This window comes from Rhinolophus ferrumequinum, chromosome 22, assembly GCF_004115265.2.
Source record: "Rhinolophus ferrumequinum isolate MPI-CBG mRhiFer1 chromosome 22, mRhiFer1_v1.p, whole genome shotgun sequence".
NCBI lineage: Eukaryota > Metazoa > Chordata > Mammalia > Chiroptera > Rhinolophidae > Rhinolophus > Rhinolophus ferrumequinum.
The window spans coordinates 45,980,962-46,000,703 of record NC_046305.1 but is presented as its reverse complement, the minus strand read 5'-3'; positions in this window follow the sequence as shown (position 1 = coordinate 46,000,703).

Genomic DNA, 19,742 nt, shown 5'->3' with positions numbered 1-19,742 from the left:
GATCAGTGATTGCATAATGTATTCAACAAATGTTTATGGAGCACTTACCACGTGCCAGTCACTATTCTAGGCTCTGGGGATCCATCAAAACAGACAAAGCTCCTGCCGGCTTAGAGTTTATATTCTAGTGGGAGAGACGCACAGGTGAGCAACACATGCAGTGCATCAGTGGTAACAGTGCTAAGGAGAAAACAGAGCCGGACAGGACATGGGGGGCGGGGGGAGGGGTGTGTGCCTCCTTCTCCTGGAGGAGTTCATGCTGCTGGGCGAGACTGTTCCTTAAACAAAGCCACACAATCGAATATGAGAGTGCTGTGACTGACCAGAGGCAAGACGGGCATGCTGGAAGCCCAGAGGGAGAAGAGCCAGCTCAGCCTGCAAAAGCAGCGTGGCTTCCCCTGGCCATGATGACCTGGGCACGGAACATGAAGGATGCACATTTGGCAGATAAAGAGGGAGGGAACATCCTGGGCAAAGGCACCGACGTGTGACAGAGTATGTCCAGGAGGCTGTGTGTGACGGCAGAATGCAGAGCTGGTGAGCTGGTGGAGAGTGGGGGTGGGGAAGTGACACAGGGGTGATAGCTGCGTGGAACTGCAGGTCTGGAGGCGTAGGCACTAAAATGATGCTTGTGTCAGGGGGAAGGACAGGAAGGCACAGAGTGTTGAAGCGGCATGGCTCCTCAGGGTGCCTGACAGCGTTTGGCACAAGGGGAGCATAAGGGAGAAAGCAGGGCTAGGATGGGTGGAAGAAGGGTGGGCACGACCTGGAAGCAAGGAGAAGAAGCCAGAGCTCAGAGGGCTTCTAGGGTGACTTAGAAGTGGGTGTTATCTGCTAGGCAATAGGGAGCCACGGAAGAGTTTTTATGGAGAGGAATAGATGAGTGGACTTTGCAGTATGGAGAGTGGCTTTGTGAGGAAAGAGTGAAAGTAGGGAGACCAAATAGAAGGCCGGGGGTCATAGGGAACCCAGAGTGAAGGATGGGCCTGAATTACTGCAGCCGTAGGCGAATCTCAATCACAAGTGGGGAACCAGGAGGGACAAGAAGTTCAAGCAGCAAAGGTAAATTCTCTGTTAGGCATATTGAGATGTGCCAACAATCATAGGTCCCATTTATTGAGCCTTTCTTGTCTGCCAGGCACTCTGCTACGTATTTTACATGTCTTATTTATTCCTTGCTACAACCCGTGTTGTGAATATTAGACCATCTACATTTTATAGGGAAGGAAACTTGGGCATCGAGAGGAGATCACACAGCTGCTACCTGGTGGGGCCAGGTTTGAACCTGGATTGTCTGACCACAGTCTCCACTTTTGTCCATAAGCTAGATCGCTGTGTGGCAGTGTGGGAGGACGTAGGCTACTGGTGATTAATATTGTTTGGGAAGAGGACACGTGATTGACAGTGCCGTAGAGAAAAGAGAAGAGGTGGGTAGAGAAATGCAGACTTTGTGAAGCAAAGAGATAGGACAGGGACGTGTGGAGGTGAGACAGGTGTCATTGTCATTTTGTTTTGACACAGGCTCCAGCCTGTTTATAGACCAGGGGGAAGAACTGTTAAATTTCAACATTTAAGGAAGGAACATTTAAGGAAGAAGGGTGGAAGGACTAGCCTTGTAGAGGTGGAGGCAGGTGAGCTCACAGGGTGGGTGTGGGAAGTCAAGCCATCTTAGTAGTCTTCATGAAGAAGGAGGCAAGATGCTCCAACAGAACCCGAGAAGCCAGGAGATGAAGACAGGCCAGAAAGAGGAAGTGTGTCTGACGGCTTTCCAGGGGCCCTTTGATAATCTGATTGCCCCTGGGATGGAAATCACAGAGAAATGCACGTTCCCCAATTTTTTTCAAACAATGTGAATGGGCTCACAGATCCTGAAAAGGACCCCAGACACACTGCTCTCTGCAGTCTATTGTATGTCTAAAAATTATCTTCAACGTCCAAGTGGAAACTTGAAAAAGCAGCTGAAATGGGGGGGGGGGATATTTTCTATTAAATAGCCGTGTTGGGCTTGCAAGTGTCGTCTGTGGATGAAAGCAGATGTGCTCTGTGAAAAAGCCACCAGGACCTCGGGGACCTTGACAAACAGCCATGGCCCATGGATCAAGTGCTCTAACTCCCCAGTGGGCCAAAGCCTGGTGTCCCACGCCAGTCTGCAGGTCTGGGCAGGCAGACCCGCTGCCAGGCTGTCATTACCTTGGGGGCTGGGAGGGAACGCAACTTCAGGTATCGCTCAGATCGCAGAAGCAGGATCCACCCAAGTCTTACACTTCAGCTGTCTTGTTATCAGTGAAAAGGATACGAGCCTGGGGCAGAGAGCCTGATGGAGACACCATTCGGTGCACACGGCCTTGGAGCTTCTGGGTGTTCCCAAGGAGACTCCACTTGCCTGGGCAGTGCAGAGGATCACAGTTGGGGCCGATCGTGGGCAGGGCTGGACTGGTTAATCATACCTTCTGGGGCCCGGAAGTCTCTTTAATGTTGTTTTTAATCTATGGAGACGTCATCGGCAATTCATTACCTATTTATGAGAAACACTTGAATAACACCCACCCCCACCCCGCAACATCTCGCGTTAAGCTAATTACTTGGAGTAACACCAATTGGCATTAGTTCCTGAGGGTGAGCCAGCCTCTGGTACCAGGAGCCTGGCTCAGACTCCTGGCTGTGGAGCAGACACAGGCATGGGGAGAAGGTTTCTGGCCCACAGGCTAATCCACGCGCCCCCTGAGTCACAGAATCCATGGGTACTGCAGAAGTGGGGGGCAAGTCTGGGCATAGTAGGACAACACCGTGAGCCCATCTTCACAGTCAGGGTTTGCATGAATCGTGCCTGTTTATTTTCTGTATTTCTGATGCTTTGACATCTGGGGCCTTGCTGACCGCCCAGGGGTAATCTAATCCCTAGAGATAATCAAGACTCACCTGTGAGTGTGCTCATCATTGCACACCAACCAATCCGGAGCCCCATCCCCCTTCTCCATCAGGGCCACCGTCCACCTGCCCTAATCACCCCGAGGTCAGGTACCAGACACGTGGAGACCGCCCCTACATCCCAAAACCGGCTGAAATGATTCAAACCAGCCAATCCTAAACCAGCCTACCCAGCCTTCCCTGTTCCTTCTCACAAGGAACAACAATAAAAGGCTTGTCTGTCTTTTCCTCCTCCTTTCTCTGCCTCCTGACTAACCCTGGTGCTTCCCTGTGTGGCCCCCCCATGGCACATCACACCCCCTCTTCTCGGGAACTGTAACCCACTTTCTTTTCAATGACAAATGCCTCCTGTCTGTTGGCCTTATTATAACTGAATAATAACAAAACCTACATTTTAAAACAGGTTGTCTATTGAACCTTTGCTGATCTGCGAACCATAAAAGACCAGGCAGAGAAAAGGAATTAATCTTTTTGTGTGTGTTTTTTATTATGAGCCAGGCATTGCAATGAATCATTTTTACTCTATTATCTTATTCGATGGTATTTTCTTGGTAACATTATAAAGCAGATATTTTACAAAATCTCAGATAGGTTAAGTGGCTTTCCCAAGGTCGCAAGACTAAGGCTGAACCCAGGTCTTCCGGTTCCCAGCCAGGACTTTCCCACCTCACTGGTCATAGATAACGAAGATTTCTTTTCATTGTTTCTTTATTCCTTCTTCCTTTCTCTGATTAATCATCACTGCCCACCTAATCCTCCACCACTTTTCTTTCTGTCTACATTTCCTTTAAAAAAAATTCTTTGGCAATGTTATTTATGTTTTATTTTCCCCTAGGTGAAAATCTGAAAGACAAATAAATCATAAATTCCAGGAGATAATAAAATTCCTTCTTTTGACTACAAAAGACTTTAAGTGCTGAACTTATAATTATTTTTACATGTTAAGGTCCATAATAAAACATTTTCAAATATGTATTTTGTTTCAAATGCTTTTTTAACATTCAAGTATAGTTGGCATACAATATTACATCAGTTTCAGGTAGACAACACAGTTATTCAACATTTGTATATCTTATGATGCTTTTGTTCAAACACCAGGACCAAGAGAGAGTAACAGGGCCAGATAAGCCCTCCTGTGTAAAATAACTATAAATTCAGACAAAATATATGAAACAACAGGATTCAAGAAATTCATTCAGGCAACAGAAGGTGGAGGAGACAAATTAGGTAATCCTTATAATCACCCCAATGTGCTGCCTAAAGAGAGTTTTCAGGCTGTGGTACAGGAAGGAGGGATGCAAGCAGAATATAGGGGTTTTCCTGCACTGAAGAGGCAGAGCCAGGGTTTACAGAGGCAGAGTAACAGAGATGAGAGAGCTGCAGGTAAAGAGAACTCTAGAAAACTACAGAAGCTCCCCTCAAGTATCCAACTGTGTGTTGTGCAGTGCACGTGTGTGAGGAAAGAATCCCCTGAAGGAGTAAAAGGGAACAACACCTAGAACTCACACAGGAAAGTAACTAGTGCCTTTTATAACCAGCCAGGCTGGAAAACCTCATAATCCAAGGGGCACTGGGTGGTGTAATCAGAAAGCTCTTGCTCACTTTTTAAAAACCCTAGATTAAATGCTGCTCTGGTTGGGCCATACAAAGTTTAAAAGCAAGACGTGGAGTGTCAAACTGTTTCAGAGCACAGCTCAAGAATATTTATGGAGTACGCAAATATCCAACATCCAACAAAGCAAATGTACAATGACTAGGACTCTATCTAAAAATTACCAAACATGCAAAGACATAGAAGAATATGACCCATAATGAGGAGGAAAAAAATCTATCCATTGAAACTCACCAGAACTAATGCAAATGATAGAATTAATGAAAAGGACATTCAAACAACAATTTAACTACATTTCATTACGTTCAAAAAGCTAAAAGGAAGATTAAACATGATAAGCAGAGAAATGGAAGATATAAAACAAATCCAAGCTGAGCTTCTAGAGCTGAAAACTACAATGTCTGAAATAAAACAAACAAACAAACAAACAAAACCAATAAGACTGACATATTAGTGAACTTGAAGACATAGCAAAAGAAACTAGAAAAAAAATTAAACAGTAAGTTATGGGCAACAGTAAGTTATGGGCAACTTCAAGTGGCATAATATACCTCTACTAGGAGTTCCCCAGGAGGAGGGATAGAAAAAAATAAATGAGGAAATAATGGCCTCCAATTTTTCAAATATGATAAAAACTACAAACCTCAAATCCAAGAAGCTCAATGAACTCCAAGCACAAGAAACATGAAGAAAACAACACCAAGACTCATCAACATCAAATTGTTCAAAACTGTACCAAAGAGAAAATTCTTAAAAGCAGCCAGAGAAAAAAAGACACATTACATAAAGTAGAACAAAGGTAAGAATAATCAAAGTCATCAGAATAAGCAAAGAATAAGCAAAGTTATCAGAAACAATTCTGAGTCTTATATTTTCATGATTTTAACATTCACGCAAACTAGATTTGCCTAGTAATTCCCTATAAGAATCCATTGATTGCTCTGTTATGTGTGCACTGGCGTTTGCTAAAATATATATGACTCCAAATTTAAAACAAAAAAAAAAATGAAAGAAAAAAGAAACAATGCAAGCATGAAAACAATAGAGTAACAGCTTTAAAATACCAAAAGAAAAACGTTTTTCAACTAAGAATTCTATTCAACAATATACTTCTATATCCAGTGAGAATCTTTTAAAAATGAAAGTGAAATACAGAAATTTTTAGACTTAAATAATCTGAAAGAGTTCATCACCACATTTCTTCTGTAATGTCTATCTGTTGTCAATCCCATCCAGTATACTTTTTCATCTCAGACATTATAATTTTCATCCTTAATGTTTCATTTGGTCTGTTTTTATATTGCCCGTGTTTTTACTTAAATTTTTGAAAATATGGGAGGCAGTTTTAATAACTATTTTAATGCCCATGTCAGCTAAATTTAATATCTATATTAATTCTGTGTCATTCCCAAATGACTGATTGATTTTCCCTTTCATTATGAGTCATATTTTCCTGCTTCTTTGCATGCCTGATAATTTTTTATTAAATGCTAGACATTGTGATTTTTTTTTTTTTTTTTGAGTGCTGGGTAGTTTTGTATCCTTGAGCCCTGCTCTGGGGTGTGGTTAGTTACATGGAAACAGTTTGATCTTTTTAGGTCCACCTTTTAAGACAAGTTATATGGGACCAGTGACATGGTCCCATATATGGGACCATCTAGGGCTAATTGCTTCCCAGGACTGAGGAAGACCTTTCTGAGTATTCTATGCAATGCCCCATAGATTATGAGGTGGGACTAGGCACCATTCCTACTAGTGTAAGTGTCAAATACTTTTCCCTCTAGTCCTTTTGAGTAGTTCTTTCCTCAGTCTGAATAGTTTCCTCACACTCATGCACTCATCAGTACTCTGCAGATGTCTTTTAAGGGACCATGTGCAGATCTCGGAACTTCTCTCTCTGTGTTGCGCTCTCCTTCCAGCACTCACTACTGCAGACTCTAACTCCCTTAGTTTCCCTGGATGCTGAGGAATGTTTCCTTACCTCATGTATCTTCTGGGCTTTCCTGGGTTTGCATTTCCTGAACCACAGTCAGGACCTCTCTCAAGAGAGAAAGCCTGGGCCATTGCTGGTCTCTCCTTGGGTGTACCCACTCTCTCAGGGATCACTGTCCTCAGTAGCCTAATGTCAAGTGACCTGAAAACCATTGTTGTGTGCGTTATGTCCAGATTTTTTGGTTCAGGCATGAGGGTAAATCTGGTCACTGTTATTCCATCTTAGTTAAAAGCAGAATGCCTTTTAAAAGTTAAAAGCAGGACCGTTTACATGTAATTTAACTATCAGTGTGCCTGGGTTTACATTTACCGCATTGCTAGTTGTTTTCTGTCTGTTCGATTTGTTCTTTTCCTTTTTTTCTTTTCCTGTCTTCATTTGTATTAACTATTTCTTTGTGATTTTATTTTTTATCCATTATCAGTTCATTAACTATACTTAAAAAAAAAAGACGTTTTCAAAGAGCAATTTTACATTCATGGAAAAATTAAGAGGGTGGCATGGAAATGACACATGTACCCCACCCATGCATAGCCTCCCCCATTCTCAGCATCCCCACCAGAGTGGCACATTTAAAGAACCTGCATAGACACATTATAATTACCCCAAATCCATAGATTATCTTGGGGTTCACTCTTAAGTGCACGTTCTGTGGGTTTGAACAAATGTATAATGACACGTGTCCATTATTGTAGTGCCATATAGTATTTTTACTGCCCTAAAAGTCCTCTGTGCTCTGCATATTCATCTCTCGTCCTCCTCAACCTCTGGTAAACACTGATCTGTCTCCATAGTTTTGCCTTTTCCAGAATGTCATATAGTTGGAATCATATAGTAGGTGACATTTTCAAATTGCCTTCTTTCACCTAGTAATATGCATTTAAGATTCCTCCATGTCTTTTCATGGCTTGGTAGCTCATTTTTTTCTTAGTGTGGAATAATATTCCATTGGATGGACCACAGTTTAGCCCTTCACCTACTGAAAGACACCTTGGTTGCTCCCAAGCTTTGGAAATTATGACTACAGCTGCTATAAACATCCATATGCAGGTTTTCGTGTGGACATAAGCTTTCAGTTCCTTTGGCTAAACACAAAGGAGAGTGCCAGGTCGTATGGTAAGAGAATGTTTAGTTTTGTAAGAAACCGCCAAACTATCTTTCCAAGCGGCTGTACCATGTTGCATTCCCCCCAGCAGTGAATGAGAGTTCCTGTAGCTCCAAATTCTCACCAGCATTTGGTGTTGTCAGTGTCCCAGATTTTGGCCATTCTAACAGGTATGTAGAAGGATTTCATTGTTTTACTTTGCATTTCCCTGATGACATATCATGTGGAGCATCTTTTCATGAGCTTATTTGTCATCTATATGTGTCCTTTGGTGAGGTGTCTGGTAAAGCCTTTGGCCCATTTTTTATTGGATTGTGTTCTTATCGTTGAGTTTTAAGAGTTCTTTGTATATTTTGGATAATAGTTCTTTATCAGTCTTTTGCAAATATATTTTCCCAGTCTGTGGCTTGTCTTCTAATTCTCTTGACGTTATTTTTGTTTTGCACATCAGCAGTTTTTAATTTTAATGAAGCTCAGCTTATCAATTGTTTCTTTCATGGATTGTGCCTTTGGTGTTGTATCTCGAAAGATGAACATACCGAGGTCATCTAAGTCTTTTCCTATGTTACCTTCTAGTTTTATAGTTTTACATTTAGGCTTATAATCCATTTTGGGTTAGTTTTTGTGAAGGGTATAAGGTTTGTGTCCAGTTTCATTTTTTCGCATGTCGATGTACAGTTGTTCCAGCACCATTGCTTGCAAACTCTATCTTTGTTCCATTGCTTTGCTTTCATCCTTTGTCAAAGACCAGTTGTCTGTCTTTGTGTGGGTTTCTTTCTGGGCTCTCTATTCTGTTTCGTTGATCTACCCTTCCCAACTGTGCAGTATTCTTGATATCAGTACAGGATTCTGGACCCATGAGATTTCCTGCTCTCCCTGGGGGTAAAGGGTTTGTACCTCTACCTCCTTCCAGCATCAATGGCTCTTTGCCTATGTCCTGGGAGAGGGTCTCCTACCTTCTGAGAAAGATGGGTTTTACTTCTCTTCTTCTCCCAGAAGCCATGGATCACTCTCTCTCCCTCAGTGGCTTAGTGCTTCTGCTCCATCGGAGTAAAGGTTCCAAGGAAGCGAGCAGGGCTCTGTGCCTGCCTGCCCTCAGCCATCCATTATCTTCCTCCTTCCTGTGTCAGAAAGGAGACACTGGTCACTCTCCTGCCCTGCCAGTCTTTCTTATGAAAGAGGGAGGGTGAGGCTCGTGAAGAAGATCTTGCAAGTGAGAGCAAGCTCTCCTTGTGTCTGGAGCCCCCAGCTATTCCAAACTGGCATGCTGACCTACCCTTGGCCTTTAAGGATTTGTTAACATTTTAGTTTACCTCTTGCTGGCTTATTTGGCAGCCATGTCTTTCTCCTATATTCTGTCAGCAGAGAGACACTGTGTGTCCCACCTCACTTTTGTGGGCCTGTCCCTCCTTGGAAGTTGGTGTACTTGGCTGCCTTGTGAACTCAGATCTCTCATGGGTTCCATAAGCCATAACTTTGTAGCTTATCTAGCTTTTCTTCATCGTTAGGGTGGGCACAACATTTTTTCCAGCTTTCTTCATCCTGAGAGGAAGCCTCATCCTCTTATCATTGGATTCTCTCTTTTTCTCTATGGCCAGAAGAGGTGCAGTTCCCCTTTTACACACAGGACACCAACTTTTTGACCGGTTATGTCCTTCGATTGGTCCGTGATGACGCTGGGACCCCTCAACTACCAGAACTGTGTGAGGTCTTCACTGGGATGAATGAGGAAGGCAGAAGTGGACAATTTGCTAAACTATATCCTAGGCCAACATAACTTCTGATGCTTGTACGTATGTATGGGTGTTTCAGCCATGGCTGACTTTGAAATGAAAGGGCTTGGTTTCCAGAAGTTCACTAATGAGAGTATCACCACTACCCTGATGCTCCCTGCCTGAGCATAAAAGCACTTTTTCTTGAATCAAGAGTCAGATTTTACACAGAAGAAAGCCTGCCGTGGAAGCGCGTTGATCTAAATGGGAGGATGCATTCTAGAGGGTGAATGAGTGTGGCATTTGCCCTTCAGTCTGGTGTGGAGGAGACGTTAGACACTAACTGAGAGAATGTGAACGTTCACCAGCCAGTGGTTATGAATGCAGCCCCTTTAGCTTGTACGACCACCCCATGTATTCTCATCTCCTCCACCCGTGTCGACACAGGACTCTAGAAAAAGTGGGCGATGAGGCAGGCAAGCCAGTAATATAGAAGAGGGTTCAGGCACATCTCAAACCAGGTAGTAAACATAAGTCAACTTTGCACCCTGTGTCTTGAATAGGATCGTTCAGCTGAGATGGTAATTTTGTTGTCCTTGGTTGAGGGAGCAATTTATAAACCCGGGGCAAGGATACAAATAAGTAGAGAGATAATGAAAAAAATACACGCAGAATGCTTTTCAGTGGACTATACTGTTTGAGATTTATGACAAGTGTCAAACTCATTCTTCTGCTTTGTGTATGCTTTGTCTGCTTTCCTATATTTATGATGTTTGAAGTGGGTAAGAGAACCCGAAACACCACATTTACAAGATTGATATATTAATTTACAAAAGGAGCATAATTGCTGAGAATAATTTTGCTTGTTAAGTCTGCCATGACAGGAGTTTGAATTGCCTGGAAGAATCCAATATACTAAATTTGTAATTGTGCTTTCAAACGTCTAAGGGAAGATGATTAATTAAAAATAAGTGGAGTAAATGTTTAAGGATTTAATGTTAAAATTAAGTTAGTTGAACACTGATCAAAGAGCCAGTCGAAACGATTTTTAAAATTCTTTTTAACTGCTTGATTTGTAAATAGAACAAGATGATTTGTAAGTTGTACTTGGAAGTTTAAGACAAATTAGGTTGTAAAAACTGTAACTTTAATATATTGCGTATTAGATGTATAACATAGCATGAACTATAATTAGTGTTTTCGAGGTACAAAAGCCTTTCCCCAAATGAAAAAAAAAAAGTGATGACCATATTCTCATCAGCCCCCTTCCAGGGTTGCTCCAGGTCCTATTCAACCTTTGTTTTTATTGCTCTTATTAATTTCTGCCAACCTAATGAGTAAAAAATGATATTTTATTATTGCTTTAAGTTACATTTCCATGACTACAGTGAGGTTGAACATCTTTTCATCTTGGACTGGACATTTATGATGGTCTCAGAATTTCTGCTGAAGCCTCAAAGCTGAAAACAGTAGGTGATGAATAGTGCTGTTTTCTAAAGAGAAGCTCTAGACCCATCTCCATGGGATGTGCTCCGGGACAGCCACGCTGGCCCAGAGGTTTCTCATCCACCCACCATCGGCCTATATAGAGAAAGTGGCAAGTCAGTGAGGAAGGAACGGATCCTAAAAGGGACAGTATGTTGGGGAATGCTAGTTTCTCCTTTTCTCCATGTTGGGGGGGGTCCCTTACCCTCAAGCCCAAAGAATGCTGCTCTTAGAAAATGGGGATTTACTTTACTTGCAAAAAAGAGTGACTGGCATTTTCCCACCTGGCCAATTCTTTACTTGGGGGGTGGGGTTGGGAGGGAAAGGAGTGTTATAGGCATTCTACCACTGGACATAGTAAGGATTCCACTGCAAATGAAGCCGTAAGTATTCCCTGGCCTTTTGGGGATCCTTTTGGCAGTGGAGAAGCGAACAAAGAAAGGAGTGGCATTGTTGGTAGGGATGACTGGCCCTAGTTACCAGAAGAGCTAGAACCTGTAGCTGCTACGCAGTGGACGTACGTCTGTAACCCCTGGGAAAGCCGTTCCATGGCCCAACAAGGGCTCCAACCCCTCTGAGATGAGGTCGGAAGCAATACACCATGCAAGTCACCTAGACCCACTGAAGTGTTGGCTGGGTGGAAGGGAAACCTAGAAGGCATGGTGGCGGAGGGACACGATGAGGATAAGTGACAGCTGTGACACCAGCGACAGCAGTGTGCACTCTAGTTTGCTGAATCTAGTATATGGAGTCTGGCCGCGCACTGAAGGCTCTGCAGCAGTTAGCATTTCATGTCAGGCATGGGTCTGAAGGGTACAAAGCGTGGTTGGTTGTATCTGACTTCTTCCATGTCTGGCTTCCATCTGGTCAGGTCACCTTTTTCACTCTGGCCATTGCTGAGGCATACAGCTGGGCACAAGTGTACACTGACAGCGTCTGGCCTCAGCTGGGTTGCATCTCTCTAGCTGTCCTCCCTGGGGTTTCTCTGGCACTGCCATGTGAGATGCCCGCATAAGCCCGCTCGGCCATTCTCAGACGTGTGCAAACCCAGAAGTGGGAAGGGAGTTACCACTCCATGGGGAAATCCAGCCGAGTCCTCCAGGAAGCAGAGGCTGAGATGGAGTTAGGAGAGCAAGTGGTTTATTTGGGCATAACTTCTATGAAAGATAAAATGGGAGGGGGGCATGATAGGGTAGGCAAAACCTAGAGAACACAATGCAGATCAGATGTCTGTGAAAGAAAACCTGAGGAAGCAGGCTTGGATACGGAGAGCCTCAAATGGTGAGGCACGTCTGACAAAGTCTTGATCCAGCAGGGAACCCTGGAACAAGATAGCCCATTAGAGGAATTCCACATGGGGCAGAAACGGCAAGGTCATAAGAGCCCACCATGCTCGCTCATTAACTGGGTGCTTCCCCCCGGAAAAGCATGGCTGGTTCAAAGGTCAAGGCTGATCCAGCCAGCTCGGCAACTGGAGGCTTCCGGCCAACTGTACTCCTTGCAGCTGAATGGCAAATTCTTGAAGGGAGACCCAAACTGCACACCCTCATGGCTGCCCTATTAACCAATGGGATTAAATTACATTTCAACCAGAGGATTAAATACTCCCCTCTTCAATCCCAAGAGCAGACAATTCTGCATTCTGCAGAGCTCCACAGAGGGTCTCCTGCAAGACTGAGCCTTGGTTGCCTACAGCGACAATCAGCTCCATCATACACCCTTGGCTTGATTTTTCCCTCTTTCCTTTTACCCTTTCCCTAGTCTCTGATTCCGGTTCCCTGAGATTACTTCTCAGATTATCTGCCTGTCAGCCCTGGTCTCAAACTCCACTTTTGTGGGAACCCAGCGAAGACTGCAGGTTTACTGCGTTTCTTAACTCAACGGTGCCCTCTTCTGTTAGTACGATGAAGTTCAGTTTCTTTAATGAATGGGGTGTGTGTGTGTGTGTGTGTGTGTGTGTGTGTGTGTGTGTGTGTTAATCATGATGAACACGCTTCTGATTTTGTGATCCTGTTTCTGGGGCCATTTAAATTCAGATGTTTCTTTCTCCTTTCCTTTCATTATCAAGCCTCTAGAGAGGCCTCTTTGTTACAAGTTACCATCTTCTTCTAAAGTCCTTAAAGTTCACACGCTCTCTCCAATCTGCTTGGTCTCAAACTTATTATTTCCCTGCTCTGGATGAAAGGTTCTCCTTTGGTGCTATACTGTAGTAGATATTATTTACCTTCTGCTACTGCTTGGATCTTGTTTCACCTCTCCTCCACAGAAGCCCTGCTGGGTTCAACGCCAGAGAGGGCTCAAAAGCTAGTATGTGTGGGTTAAGTGTAATTGTATTCATTCTCCTTATTGTTCTGTATCTTTTGTTTGTTTGTTTTTGTTTTTTGGAGTAGCTGCCATTATCCTATGAGAATCAAAAATCCCCATTCAACTTCGATTCCACAATCGTATTTCTTCTTGAGTCAGTATTGAAGTTCTAACCAGAAAGGTGTCGTTTTTACCTAAGTTTTCAAATATGTCAGCATAGAATGTAATTAAGAGTATTTGCTTATTAGTTTTTACGTCTTTGCTATAGTTCCCCCCTCCCATTACTAACTGGGTGATTTGTAGCTTTCTGGTTTTTTCCTGATCATCTTATCATAGGTTTTTTTTGTTGTTGTTGTTTGTTTTAAGTGTTCATATTTTCAGTGAAACAACATTTGGGTTTATTGATCTATAACTTTATCTTTCATTTCGTTAACTCCTCTTAATTTTATTATTTCACTCGTTATAAATTCCTTGAATTTGTGTTTATCTCTTCTCTACTTCCTGCTTGGATGGTTAATTGGTTAATTTTCAATCTTTCTTTTTTTTCTGATATACCGAATGCATCAAGTTTCCTCGTAGATGGCCGTAGCTACATTCCAAAAGTTTTTATATGTACCATTTTCATCCTGATTCAGTTTTAAGTTGTCTTAGCCCCGGTCCTTTAGAAAGCTAAGCCTGAAGCAAAGATAGGATGTTAACATGGTTGGACTGTATAAACCCAGAGCCATGAAGGTGAGAGAAAAGAAGGGAGGCAAGGGAACACGCAAAGAAATGTGATACGATGCCTAATTGTGCCACTTGATACTTCACAATGAGCCGTGAGACGGCAACTGGTTGCTCAGCAGTTATGTTCACTCAATGTATTGGATTTCTCCAGAAAGGCTGCAAGGAGGGACCTCACCTCAGAGTAATCTGCAGGAGAGAGAAAGGAGGACTCATCTTCCCAGCTGCCATTCATCTCTCATTCCCCATCAGTCAAGATTCATACCGTGGGATACACATTACCCTGCATTTGCAGTGTATCGTCGGGTCCTTCACCGGCTGCTCAGGAAGTCAGGTCCCACACTCACAGGGAGGTATTCACTGAAGTCCATGGAAAACGACAGTAACCCAATCCAGGCAGGACTACGAAGGGCCCAGACCCTTCAGGAATGACCTTCAGGGTTATTTCACCAGGTAGAGCCGTGATTAGCTGAGCTGCTTGCTAAGGGCAAAAGGAATATGGAATGGGTAGAAGAAGATTATATATATCACCGTATTTAAATATTGTTAATTTTACATCATCAATTGAAGCTACGGGAGATCAAGGAGAAGAGTAAATAGCACTCAAGGACTTGAGCTCCTCTTCTGGGTTAGGGGTCAGTGCATTTTCAGTCGTACACAGGGTAGTCGTATCATGTTAGGAAGAGTTAGGACCTTCTTACTGTCTTCATTTGGAGATTATGGGGTTTAAGGTGATGTGATGGGTGCCGAATTGACAACGAGTGGACTTGCGATGATTAATTTTATGTGTCAACTTAACTGGGCCCCAGGATGCCCAGACAGTTCATCAAACATGATTCTAGGTGTTTCTGTGAAGGTGTTTTTTTGGATGAGTTTAACATTTAAATCAATAGACTGAGTGAAGCAGATCACCCTCCCTACTATGGGTGGGCCTCATCCAATTAGTCGACCCGAATACAACACAAATGGCCAACGCCCTCCCCTGCCAAATAACAGGAGGTTGAGGATGAAGTGCAGAGACTAAAGATTCAGAGGTGACCGTGTTAAATGTGTACGTCTGTTTCTAGAGATATAAAGCAACCAGTCAAAAACGACCAGCCTGAAACTTGGGAGATTTTGCTGAAGACACAGATTTAGGAGGTGTCAGCACGGTTCTTCAAACCATACAAGTGTGCATAGTTACCCATGACGACAGGACAGTCAGAAGATACTGTTCTTCATGAGAGTTGTTCTCAGGGTGGTCCAGAGCCCTGCCTTACAAACACCTGAGATGCTAGTTTGAGAAAACATTCCTGGATTCCTCCCTCCCCCAGACAAACGAAATTAAAACCTCAGGGTGTGAGGCCCAGGACACCTCCTTTTAAACAAGCACCGTGAACTCCAACATCTGAGAACCGAGGCACACACTTCCCGTGGAGAAGGCGAGTCCAACAGGGTGACAGGCGGTTCCTGAGTCACTAGATGGCGCCAAACACATACTCAATCTTCAGTTTTGCCACTTCCTCAGCCAGAAGAGAAAAGGACTTGAAAAAAACTCCTCCGGATTCTTTCAAAGGAATGCTGGATAAGGATTTCTGCCAGCCCTTCCTCACAGAAAAGGAAAGATGATGACAGAGAGCTGTCTACGTTATCCACACTGGCACTATCAATCACCCCAAGAAAGGTCGGCTCAAAGGAGGCTAAGGATTATTGGCAGGCAGAATTCTCTGCCGATGGCCTATCTGGAACCCTAGTAGTTCCGCCAGGGAAGAAATGGTGGGAATCTCCTAGGACCCAGTCAGGGTCAGGGCTGTGGAGAGCAGTGGTCTGCTCCCTTCCACCAGCACTCACCGTCAGGGTGTTGTGTGCCCCCCGCAGAGGCAAAGCTTCAAGTTCAGGGTCAGACACAGGTCCTGGGCTGCCCCCTGAGAACCAGGCACATCCTGTACCCTTTCCCTCAGAATCAATACTTCCTCTGCCTTTCCTAGGAGAGCCTATATAAGACCACAATGGCCTCTAACACCCTGGCTCAAAACCAGTCAGTCCTGCTCCGCTGCCTGTCTCGTGCTCAGAGTCCTGCAAGCCTCTAGCAGAAGAGGAGCCATCCTTGCATTCCGCTGCCTTCACACTACACCCTGACGCCTTACTCGAGCCCCTTCCACAGCATTTGACTTGCACTCCCACCCCCAGGCTCCCTGACCTCCCCTCCAATCTGTCTGTATCCAGCTATGAGATCTTAAAGCACTTACTCTTCACAGTCTCAAGCCTCAGCCCGACACTAAAGACACTCATCTTCTGGGCCCATTGGTATAAAAGACTATTGGAGCTTTTTGTGTCAAAGTAACATTAATGGAGGGGGGCTGGGAAGTGAAGAACGGACCTGTGGGGCCACCGTGCACCCGAAGAGGGAAAGCAAGAATATCACAAGCTGAGGAGAGGGAGCAGCTGACAAGGGTTCAGTCAGGACCCATAAGGGAGAGAGGAGACACACCTGAACAGGGCAAATGAGGAGATTTTCACGACTGAGCGAGGTACAAGGGAACGGGCAGGATTCCAGGAAACCAATGGGAGGTGATTGCAGTAGCGCTAGCAACACAGAGATGACAGCCATTACCGTTCCTGGGCCAAAAGTCAAGTGGAGGGGCGGTCACTAGAATCTAGTGGGGGAGCTGGAGCTGTGGGAGAGAGCCAGGACTGGGGGGCCCAGGGGAGTACAGGCCCCTACCTGGCCTTCCTCAGCTCTCTGCCTTCCTGAATCTCCATTGGGACCTCCCTGTGGCCAAGCCCATTGGGAAACCAGACAGCAGAGGAGCTTTTCTATACCCCAGGAAGTTTAGTCTGGGGCAGAGAGCAGAGTGGAAAAGGCAGAACAGGGAACCTGGAGAACAAGAAGAGAACATCCAGCCTAAGAAGCAGGGGCCAGGAGAGACATACTTTGATGTTCAGCCCTGCACAATTTCACCACGTTGGACTGGGATGCACACTGGATTTTTGGTGCCATGGCCTAAAATATACTCCATGGCACCAGCCCTAAAATTCACTCCACTGTAGACACTTTGGGCAGGCTCCTTAATGCCTAACATGGGACAATAAGAATGACAACATTTATCTGCCAGGTTTTGTGCAGATTGAAGGAGATAATGTGTGACCTAGTCTTAGCCTGGTCTTGGCCAGGGGAGGTGGGACCCAGGGCAAAGGGTCTCTCCTTCCATGTCCTCACAATAGTCCTCGGAATCCAGAGGGTCTGCTAGAGACTTCTATTCCATTGGCCAGGGCCCCGTGGCTTGGAACTGAACCAAAGCAGCCCCCAGCCTGGTCCCCGGGACCCAAGATAAGCATAGGAATTCTCCTGCTGCATTCTCTGGACCAAGGTCAGCTCCAGGCCTGGTCAGACGGGGCTGGGCCCACCCACTTGCCCCCCACCCCATTCTTTTAACACACAGGGTGAAGCGCCTCAATTCTGCCTGTCAGAGACGGGGAGTCTTGAAACCTATGTGATTATCTTCATAATTGATCTGTCCATCCTCCCTCGCCCTGGAGCCCTCTCCTTTCTCGGTCCTGCTCTTTGCATTCTCAAGGCCCATGTGAACACTCACAAGCCCAGAGGCCAGGCAGTACTCCTAGGGCCCCAGGCTCGGGATGGGGACCTGCTCCTGCAATAAGGGGACTTGGCTGGGATCCCAAGGTCAAAGAAATGACCAGTTACAAATGAACAGAGACTGGGCTGGACTGGCTCCAAGGCTGTGTAGGGCTGTTGAAGGAAGGCCTGGGGTCATCTGGTCCTTCTCACACCCAGGTTGGGAGGAAGCCGCATCCCCCACAAGGCCTAGCACCAGCCTTGCGCTTCCACAACCAGTCCACTTCCTGTCACTTTTACAATCTGCTCCCCTCTGCCACAAACCCCACGTCTGTCCATTTCCATTGCCCAGGCTGGAGAGCACCACCCCAGAGAGTGAGCGAGAAGTGAGGAGGCAGGGCCCAGAGAGCCTGCCTGCACCCCCTGCACAGGAAGCCTGAAATGGGACCCTGATAGTATCTCCAAATGTGGCCGTTCAGTTAGTACTTTCTTGTTAAAAGCATTAATGTAAAATTTATATGCCCTTTTTATGATCACATGTTGGCATTTTTCCATTTCTTGAAAAGATAGCAGAAGCTTCAAGAAATGGAAGTAGATGGGGCCTTTCTCACCCTGAAAGGCTCTCACACTGAGGGCGGCGGAGGAGCTGAAATGCAGCAGGCTCTTGGTGTAGGTGAGTTCTGGCAGCAGCCCCTTCCATCCCGCCCTTCTAAGGGAACCCCTTGAGTTGGGGGAAATCCACAGAGCATATCTTGGTGGCTGAGAAACAGAGTTTGCAGGCCCTGGGCCTGGGGCTGTGTGGGTCCCCTGCTCCCTCCAGGTGGGTGGGCCAGCCCTTCTCAAACACTCAGGGCCTGGGCTGCAGTCCACCCACGAAGGGCTGTGCCTCACAGCCCAGTTTCTCTGACCTCAGCAGCAGCTGCCAAGACCCCCACACACAGAGCCCACAGGGGATGCTTCAGAGACGTCTCTGGGCACCAACTCCCAGGCTGGGTGCCGTTACCTGGGGGCACCTGAGTCTCAGAATCTCAGAAACACACACCCAGCTTTGCAAAAACGGCACACTGTGGACCCTGACCTCCAGAGGTAGAAGCCTTGCAAGCAGAAGCAGCCCCTGAGGTTAAGGGAGAACAACTAGGTCAGCAGCTTTTTAACTCGCTGTAATAATATATGAGGGGCTGGGACTCCTGGAAGGAGGAAGTCATGATAATAACAGTATAATAGAGACCATTTACTTCTTGCCAGGAAATGTGCTAAGTGTCTTACAGACATTACCAGCCATTCATAGATAAGGAAACAGAGGGTCCAGAGAGGTTAGGTAACTTGCTGGCTCACTCAAGAGTAAGGGATGGAGCATTCCAGACCAGATCTATCTCCAGCCTGGAAGGATAGGGAGAGGGAAAGAAGAGAGAGGGAAGGAGGGAAGGCATGGTCTGGCAGCAGACCCCCAAAGTGGGCCAGTGTGGCTAATAGGGTAGCATTATCAAGTACCTAAACCAGACTCTCCCTCCCCTGATTTTAAAATCTAATCTCTCTTGAAATCTCAATTCAGGCACCATCTCTTCTTAGCTGCAAGTCATCTCTTCGTTCGTTCATTCATTCATTCAGGCTATTTTCATCTTCTATGTGGTACCATATGCTGCACTCCGCCCTGGGCCTGACCAGGATGGTTAAAACTGCAAGTGCTTTGAGACCCTCGGAGGGGGAGTTCTTCTGTCTAGAGAAGGAGCTAGGAGAGGTACCCTGAGGAGGAGGGATTTGTGCTGGCCTCGCAGGACCTTGGGTTGGTGTGGGGATCCTTCTGATGGAGAAGTGGCCGTAGGGATTTCAGGGAGAGGGGACCGCCTGCTAGAAAGTCAAACCCAACTCACCTGCAGTACCTATAAACTTACGTAAATCCCTTTCTTCTCAAGGTCCCCTAAATTTGCTAAGGTTCCTGGATTTCCAGGAACGTTTACCTTCTTTACCACATATGAGAATGGGACCCTAGAAGCCAGGAACCCAACCCACATTCTCAGTAGCATTTTGTAGGCCTCTACTTCATAAGTAAAGTCAACCCTTGTTCATCACAAGTGACTGGTCATACCTGATTCAATGAGGGTCATTATCAAATGTGAACTCCAGCTAAGGCCGTGGTTGCACGATCCCTTTGTCCAATTTTATCCTGGTAAGAACCTATGCACATAACTATGTCACCACGGAAAGTAAGGAAACTCAGAATTTAGAATTTCTGATTTGGCATTCAGGGATAATCAGATACCATTTTTAAATGTTTCATTTTAGTTGACAAAAGCGGAGCTTACTGAACTGATGTGGATTATAGAATG